Source organism: Gossypium hirsutum, chromosome D04 (genome assembly GCF_007990345.1).
Source record: "Gossypium hirsutum isolate 1008001.06 chromosome D04, Gossypium_hirsutum_v2.1, whole genome shotgun sequence".
Classification (NCBI taxonomy): Eukaryota; Viridiplantae; Streptophyta; class Magnoliopsida; order Malvales; family Malvaceae; genus Gossypium; species Gossypium hirsutum.
In genome coordinates, this window is record NC_053440.1 from 10,774,066 (window position 1) to 10,784,139 (window position 10,074).

The 10,074-nt window shown below is 32.0% G+C and overlaps 1 long non-coding RNA gene across 1 annotated transcript; it reads left to right on the top strand.

Moving 5' to 3' along the window:
• The first annotated feature begins 5,986 nt into the window (after positions 1–5,986).
• LOC121216322 (uncharacterized) lies at positions 5,987–6,824 on the top strand. The gene is made up of 2 exons (XR_005912489.1): positions 5,987–6,129; positions 6,580–6,824. It is a non-coding gene; the product is annotated as an uncharacterized lncRNA (long non-coding RNA).
• The last annotated feature ends 3,250 nt before the right edge of the window (positions 6,825–10,074 follow it).

Below are 10,074 nucleotides of genomic sequence, written 5' to 3' on the forward strand. Positions count from 1 at the left end.
ATAAACGCAGGTTTCATTAGTGTGTATATGTATAAAATATTATATAATATAATATTAAATATTCGATTCCTTAGTTGGGCAGTGCAGTCAGTCTATGGAGGGCTCTTGTGGTGCGGGATTTTTATATATTCCAACGTAAATGAACAGACACCTTTCATGTGCTTACCCCACTTAGGTGTGCGTCAGGTTGAAGTCTCTACAATACGTAACTACATATTCCAGCCATTTAACTATTTATATAGAGAATCAAGGCCCAATATTTTGATTTTCTTCTCTTCTAGAAAAGCCTCCTTCATAGGGACTATTACCAAGCTGTTCTAGCGACGGTTAGCTTACTGTAACCTCCCGGTTTTTAAGAGCTAGTTGTTCATCTACACACTGCCCTTCATTTACTTCTTTAAATTTCTTTTGTTTTTTCCTCCCCAAAATGTCTCCTTTGTGCTCCTTTTTGTATTAATTGCTTCTATTTATCTTTTCATCTTCCTCTTTCTTTTTTCTAACCAATATTTATCTTTATTTTTCGTTTTGAGCTTATCACTTATCCTCATTATAAGAGAAGGACCTTGTTCGGGTGAAGGTGCACTACTTATGTTAGCAAGATGGTCCCCCAACATCTCACCTAGCCTTGACTTCTTCTCATCCTTGCATGTTTGGATACAAATATTGTAACACCCCTCGTCCGATCCGATCGTCGGGTCCGAGCTACAATATATCACATTCATTGTCAGAGCAACTACCGTCAAATAATCAGAAAATAAATCATTCAAACATCTAGTTATATCATAAACACGTTCACATCATGATATACTATCTTTTTCAAGTCTTAATCGAGCTTATGAAAGCTCTTTTGTTAGCCGGAGCATGAAATAGGACAAAATTGTAAAATTTCAAAATTTTAGGTCAACGTCACGACGTGAGGGAGTTCCTCGTCGTGACGTGACATACTGACTTGGTCTTATTATGATGACGAGGTTCCTCGTTGCTTGAAGTCCAGAGCTCGTCACAACGACCATCACCCGACGTCGCGACGTGGACTCTGTTTTGGGTAAATTTTAGGCCATTTGGTACCTATTTCATAGCTACCACACTTTTCCATCAACTTAGGCTTACTTATCTATCTTTACCTGCACCAAACATTTCAAATTCATACCTAAAACCTTGTATAAATGACCACATTCATTATCTACAACTCACAACATACAATCATCCATTAAACATGTCATTCCTTTAACACGATATATAAATCAATCATCCATTAAACACGTCATTCTTTTAACAGTGTAACACCCCTAACCCATATCCGTTGTTGGAATAGGGTTACGGAGCATTATCGACCAAACAAAATAGTAAACCATTCAAATTAATTCATAATGTCCCTTAATCGAGCCCTTGAGACCCAAAAATTACTATAGAAGCAGTCCAGGAAAAAATAAGAAATATTTGGAAATTTTAGGAAAATTTTGAAATTTTTGGACTACAGGGGTCACACGACTGTGTAGCCAGGCCGTGTGGACATTCGAAATAGGGACACACGGTCATGTCCTAACTCATGCCCATGCCTGTGTAACTCATTTACTTGGGTTACAAGGCCAAGCCACACGTCTGTGTGCCAAGCCATGTGCTAGGCCATGTAACTGCCTGACTTGTATGCCTTGAACCTACAAGGGACACACAACCGTGTCGCATGGCCATGTGTCACACATGGCTGAGACACATGCCCATGTCTCAAGCCGTGTGGCCCCAAAATGAACCTTAAAACACAAGTTTACCATTTCAAGTTTGCTTAGACCTTAAGAAACTCAAATACCAACCAAAATACCAATTCAAAATTACATAAATCGAGCCATAAACACACCAAAACCAACCTAATAAGTGCCTAAACAATGTACCCTCATTAGTACCGCAAGTATATATATAATTATACATAAAAATAAACATCAATTCAATTCATCAATTCATTCAAGCAATACCTAATCAAAATGCCTATCAAAGGTACCACAATCACAACATTTCATTTATAAACACCATTCACACTAGCATAAAAACTATACCTCATTCTCAAGTAATATGCAAGTTGGTTATTTGCACAAAACATCATTCATAATATTTACATAAGTCAAACATTAACCAAAATCACACAAGAGCCTATACATGTCATATAATCTGAATTAAACGTTCTAAAAACTATCGAGATGAGCTGGATAGTGTAACTTGAGTGTCGATCCAATCGTCCAACCTTCCGAGAATCTACAATGACATTAAATAACACAAGTAAGCTTAATGAAGCTCAGTAAGTTCAACGTATTAAACGATAAATCTTACCGAACTAATTATAATAATTCAAACAATAATAATCATCCATGAGAACTCCTTGTCACTCACAATTTCAATCGATAAATTCATCTATGTTCAGATCAATATTGAATAAATAACATATCTTTCAAATCCATTAAACAAATTACCTTACCGAGATTTTTTTCATTTGAAGAATGACTTACGAATAAGAGTACATCGTCAGATAAACAGAACACACCAGACAGAAGCTCATAAAAGCTGATTTAACTAAAATACACCAAACAGAAGCTCATAAGAGCTAGTCCACCCGGAACACACCAATAGAAGCTCATAGGAGCTGAACAGAAGCTCATAAGTGCTTAACAAAAGCTCATAAGAGCTGATCCACCCGAAACACGCCAAACAAAAAGTATAACGCAAGAGTTTGCAACAAATGTTGAACCTCAGTTTACTTGGGTAATATACAGATATCTCCCTCCGATACTATCTCCACTCTAAACCTCCATAATACACCAAAACACGAATGTACTCTATCCCGCATTCAATTCAAATCGAACATCAATTTCAATATTATAACTCAGATAATGATTCATTTCCAACAATAAAATATATATATTTTATATCATGTAACACCAATCACCCATTTATAAAAGTGTTAAATTTTAATCGTATGAACTTATCTGGATTGAATTGTAGAAATTGCAGAAGTTCAGAGACTATTTAGCTATTTTTCTTTTTCCACGAATATCTACAGGATCTTGGTCTAAAATGTAAAATTATTCAATTATTAGTATACATTTCATATTCCAATCCATTTTACAATTAATACCCTTTTATTTTTCAAATTTACACAATTACCCCAAACTTTTACAATTTTTACAATTTAGTCCCTTAACTCAAAATTTATCTAATTAACTATTTTACTCAAGTAAATATTTTATCCAAATATACTAGGCCCTCAAAAAGCCCCTAATAAACATCAAATTCACTATTAAACCTTAAAATTTTTACATTTTCATAATTTAATCCTAAAATCAAAATTTAACAAAAAAATCTCTTTACAAAATCATTAAACATTAAAATCAAAGCTCCTAATACATGATATTCGTAAAAAAAATTCAATATTCAAAAATGGAAACTTTCAAAATTTTTAACAGAATCAGAAACGAAGGTACGGGCTAGTTGGACCTAGTTGTAACAATCTCAAAAACATAAAAATACAAGAAACGGGTAAGAATTGAACTCACATGCAAGTTTCTAAGCTCAACCGATTCTCCAAGCTACTTCTATGGTGTTTCAGCAATGGCATACGAAGAAATTAAGAAGAAAAACTTATTTCTTCTAATTTGTTTTATTTAATTTCTATTTATTTACAATTATGCCATTAAAATCACATTAATTTAACTTTTTAATTCCTTTTGTCGTCCAACTCTATCCATTAGGGACTAACTATTATATCGGTCCCTCCTCATGTAATTAATAAGTTATTTAATCATTTAATTGAACTAATTACTAACTTTTGCACGTTTTTCAATTTAGTCATTTTCTTTAATTAACTATTCAAACGTTAATATTTCTTAACCGAATTTTAATACGACTCTAATAACTCTATAAATATTCTAAAAATAATAATTACGAGACAATACGATGGAAGTTTGTGGTCTCAAAACCACTGCTCCATCACCATTGAAAATCGGCTATTACAAACACTATATATAAAGCAATCATTAACAAAATACCAACTTGATCATTATCAATCCACATCTAAAGATACCACTTCAATAGCCATATATACAACTCAAACCATTTACCAAAAGCATAACATATCAACAAGCATTATCATTATGCAAAGTCATGTATAAAATAATTTTCAAGTTATATCATTATTAAAGGTTAACCATAACATAACACCTATGTACATGCCACAAAACCAAGCCTTAAATGATTGAAAGAATATCGAATCAATAATCAGATAGTGTAAGTGTCGAAACCATTTTTAAAATTTGAAAAACGGGGATCGACTTTTAAAATGAAAACGGAGTCGCCACCGATCCTTTATTGAGGTGTGATCGGCTCACCTTGAAAATGATTTTGGTCTACGAAATTTGAGAAAACAGGTTCGGGAGTCGGTTACGCACGAGGAAGGGTTAGCACCCTCGTAACGCCTAAAATTGGTACCGAATCGATTGTTAATGTCTTAATGTCAGAAATTGGAAACTTTAAAGAGATTTAAAAAATACAATAATTTATTGAAATGTTGAAATTTTTTTGGGAAAAGGAACATATTTCACGTTAATCGAGAAAAAGAATCATATCCAGTAAGTTAGGACACAATGTCTTGAATTCCCATACGAGAATAAATGCCGGAAATTTATTAGAAAAATTCTCATCTCAAGAAAACGACATGTCATATCCAATACGTTAGGACACAACGTATCGAATTCCCGATACGAGAATAAATGTCGAAAATTTACTTATTTAAAAAGATATTTAATTATCTAGGGTTTAGAAAAGGGATCATGCCCAGTAAGTTAGGACACGATCTTTTTTTTTAATGCCCAAGATCGTCTAAAGCTTGAGCTTGAAAAGATTCGTGTATTTAGATTTATTGCGAAAATCGAAACCCAGTAAGTTAGGGTACGACCTTCTTGAATCTAAACACGAGATTTTGCTTATTCAAAAATCGTAATTTATGCATCAGATAAAATTAATCTAACACGAAATAATAGAAATAAAACACAATGCTAATACTCGTAACCAAAGCAATAATGAATTCGATAGTGGAGGCATGAATAATATGAACAATCATCAAAAATGAAATGAAATAAATAAATATAAAAGATAAATCAATCATATAATTGCAAGTAAGTAAACGAATAGAATTAAAACATTTTAAAATAACAATGTACATACAAATAACTAAATAAATAAAGAAAATGAATAAAAGTATAAAAATATAGAAGATATATATGTGTATATACATAAAGTCATGAAAATGTGAAAAATGTATGTCTATATACATATTATAAAATTATTAAATATATATAAATATATATATGCAAGTATATATATTTACAAAATTTAAAAATATGTTCGTATATATATTATATAAAAAAATGCATGCATATAAATTATAAAGTCTAAAAAATATATAAGTGTGTATATATATGACAAAATCTAAAAGGGGAATAAATGGGTAAATAAAAAATAATAATATAAGGTAAGTAATAATAATAAATACAATAATAATGACAATAATAATAATAATGCTAAAACTAATTAGCTAAATAATAAAAGTGCTAAAACACGGACTAGATCGAAATAAAAAAAGAAAATACTGGGTAAATTCGAAAATAAAAAGAATGAAAAGGACTGAAGTAAAACGCGCGTCAAAAGGAAGGGACTGATTGGGAAAATATTCCCAGCCTTCAAGCGCACCGTTTCACGTGGGACTGAAATGAAACAACTATAAAATTATATGGCTAAATTAAAATAAAAGAAAAGGAGAAAGGGGCTAATTGGAAAGCGCTGCAAAAACGGAAGGACCCCGCATGCAAATAACCCATTTCATGAAAACGCACGGATCCCCCTGGAGCGGGTCGGATCGCGCGCGGGTCATGGGGGCTAAAACGGCGCTATTTTGTTCTTGTTATTTAAAGCAATTTTATTCCTTAAAAAAATATTTGCAGCATGAAAGAAAAAATAAAAAAAATAATGGTTCTGCTAGGGTTTTCAACCCTTTTCTTTGCGCCGCCGCCAATCAAGGCCAACCCACGCCCTCGGTCGTCCTAGTCTTCGATCACGACGGAGAAGGGTACACCGCGACGACACCAGGTAAGATCCTCTTTTTTTTAAAAGGAAAATAACAAAAAAAAAACAAAAAAGAATCTAAAAAAACGAAAAAAGAAATCGATAAAAAAACTTTTCCAGATTTTCTTTCATTTTTAAAATTTTCTTCCCTCTTTTATTGTTGAGAATCAAACGTCCAAACACAAAGGAAAGAAAAAGAATCTAAAAAAAAGAACCAAAAATCAAAGCACAAGTTGAATCACTTCTATTTTTCTAAAATTTTTCTGAGTTTTTGTATTTCAATCTCTGTGTAAAAAAAGGAATCCCCTGTACAGCGTTCTGAATGGCCTTATATAGCCAAAATAATACAGAAATAAAACAAACAAAAAATCGAAAGAAATTTGTCTCCTTTTTTGTTTCATTTGCTGTCGATTTCTGCTTTTTTTGGCTGGTTTTCTTGTGCTCTTTGTGTGTTGATTTTCTGCAAGTGTACAGAGGCCGTACGGTGACGTGGAGGGCGACATACGTGCGGAGGTGCGCTTGGGAGGAGGAGTCGGGCTTCTGTGCGCATGGGGAGCGGCGGGGGCTGTTAGTTTGCTGCCTAGGGTTTTTTATTTTTATTTTTGTTTTGGGCTGCGGGTATTTGGGCTGATGGTTAGGTCTGGGCTTGGGTTAATTGGGTTTTGTAATCTGGACATTTGGACTTTGGTTTTTTGTTTTCTATTGGTTTTATTTTTTTATTTTTTCTAAAATGTATGTGGGCCAAGCAAATTTGGGTACTACAGTAAGCTTCTCGACGATTCGCTTGACACATTTTGCAAGTTGGCAATCTACAGGGAAATGGAAAATAATGGGGTAAACATATCGAATGTTTAGTAAGTTCATAGAGATTAAACAATAACTTACCTTAATTTATAATTTAATACGATAAACTACTAGCTTGACAAGTTTGCCTAAACATGGCAACCACATATCAACAATGTGAGTTCAATATATAATTGTATCATATAGTGATTCAAATATGTAACATTCCAATTCACTTATAATCAACATTTCAATGTCATTCATATAATTAATCAGCAATTAATCAATTCAATATCAAATTCATATCTTTTTTTCGAATCGAATAAATTAATTCATCATGTTCTCATGTCAATCCTCTAGACTTGTATATCTGGTTTGCATAATTTTTGTATACTATTGAAATTTATATATCATACCTCTTCTTTTAAGCATTATTTCACTACATCAATTCAATTGATATATCATTATGAACTTTACATTTTATATCCCTAGTAACTTGACTCAGACTCTAACGGATACATGGATCCAACCAACACACCAAATTTGGAACCTATTGCCTCAACAGAAAGTTCGAAGTAACAAGATTGTGCCTAACGCTCATCGATATAACCGAAGTAAAAGTTGTGTCTAGCACTCATCGACACATAGTCAAAGTAACCCATACGCAATCTATCTTATGACATGCCAACTATATCCGACTCTGCCTGAACAATTAATAGGGTAATCAACTATCAATTCATTAAATATCTCAAATCACAATTCATCATATTCAATTTATTAATCAATTTGCCATTTCTTTATGATTTAGTCCATATATCAACTTTTGTACCAAATTTCAAACAATTCAAATTACTATCAAACATACACAAATTCATAATTCAAATATATAACAATTTAAATACAATCATACCATATGAACTTGCTTGGTCAAAATAGCAAATAATCGAATCTTGAAGAACTAATCAATAATTTTGTCTTTTCCCCGATTATTCCCAGTTTGGTTCGATTCTCGATCTATTAATGAATGGAAGTATGAAAGCTTCAAAACCCATTTTTCTTTTCTTTTCTTCGTGAAAATGAAGAAGATGAACATAAAAGGCTTGTTTTTCCTTTAAAATTTGTCTTATATACTTTGTTTAATAATTAATTAATTAAATCTTAATTAATCTAATGTTAAGCTTAATTAAAAAAGTTAGTGGATGACAAATAACACCCACCACCGTTTGGCACATTAAAGATGGTCCCATTGCTCAATTGATCCTTCGGTTATTTAAAAATCCAGAGCGATAAACTTTTACAATTCAATCATTGTACCTTAATTAACTATCTATTTGACAAAATTAAGGGATCAAACTTTAATTAACCTTTATACTAACCTCCTTAAACATTGGAAATGCGGTTATGAAATCACCATTTTCGACACCATTAAATAGTGGGCTGTTAAAAATATGGGGCCTCCAACTCGAATACCTTAGAACTTTTGTAGTTGCTCACATTGGTCGAATTGCAAGGAGAGTTGTGCAAATTGTTGATAATGATGTGTAACACCCCCTAACCCCAAACCATCGCCGAAACAGGGTTACGAGGCATTATCAAACATCTCAGACAATTTACAAATAATTCTTAAATAAATAGCAAACATATATATAATATAATCATAAATTCATATAAATTCTTACTAATTGACTTCATTTTTTTTAAATTCAATATAACCCCTTTATAAATATTGAACCTTCCCTGCAAATTTCAAATCACAACCAAACCAATTCCAGTAATTCAACCAATGCATTTATATACTCAAATATACTTAAATCATACTTGACATATTGACTTAACAGGTTAATTAATGAATACCCTATTATCATTTCCAATTAGTTCATAAATCTAATCAAGCCATTTCAATTCAATACCAATGCCATAAACAATTTCTACCATTTTACTAATTTAATCATCAAAACACCAAATACCTTTCTTTACAACAAAATTATATAACATACCAAAATAACCACTATAATCCCTATGCACATGCCACTTTCACTTAAAGGAAGAAAACATCACCAAAATCTTTATGCCGGAGTCGGGATTGTTCTGGATATGAACCGAGACTCTGAACTCCTTTCAACCTGTGCACAGAAACAACCATACACTAAGTATTTTATACTCAGTGGTATTACCATAATTCAAATTATAATAGCAATAAAGAATTATAATTACCAAGTATGTAACTATCCAATTTCTTAAATATCAATTAATTCATAAACTTTCATTAATTAACAATAACAATACAATTTTTAGCTATTCTTCAATTTCAATCACATATCACATGTAATAATTTCAATCACTACATGAACATTAAGTTCATGCCTTTCATTTTCAATTTCAATATCAATCCACAAATTTTAAATTTTCTCATATCCAATACTACAATCGATCAAATTCATTTGATTTTCTCATTTCAATTATTCACCCTATTAACAATCTAGACTTTGACGGATACATGGATTCCAACCCAAACACACCAGTACGGCACATTGTGCCTAAAACGGTATATAGTACCTGATCAGTATACGACACATAAGTGCCTGAAACGACACACGATGTGCCTGATACGGCACATAAAGTGTCTGAGATACGACACATAAAGTGCCTGATGTACGACACATAAAGTGCCTTATTGGCAAAGTCGATAAATCCCGTACTCTTCCAAATCCTATGGCATGCTAACTATATCCGCCTCGGTCCGACTAGTCAATAGGGTATTTCAATTTCACAATCCAATTTTCACCTTTATTTCAAGAATTCATTTTCAATATCAATTATACTTTTCCATTCACTAATCAAAGCACAATTCAATACCAACACATACTTTTCAAATCCACATTTCAATTCAATTTCACTTTTTCACTTTCAATCACAATTCAATTCAAATTTACTTTCCTATTTTCAAGTCAATATTCATTTCAATTCCACACATATATCCATTATTCAATTGAATTTCTTTCAACTTAATAATAATACTTACCTTATATTTCACTTGCCTTATTATTTGCTTACCATACACATAATTTAAATTTAACATTAAAATAATAAATAATTTGAATTATAGTAATACAATCCGTGATTTTCTCGAGTTTACTCCTCGATAATCTTCTCTTTTTCCTTCCGTGCCGATGCTTCTGGTTCTTT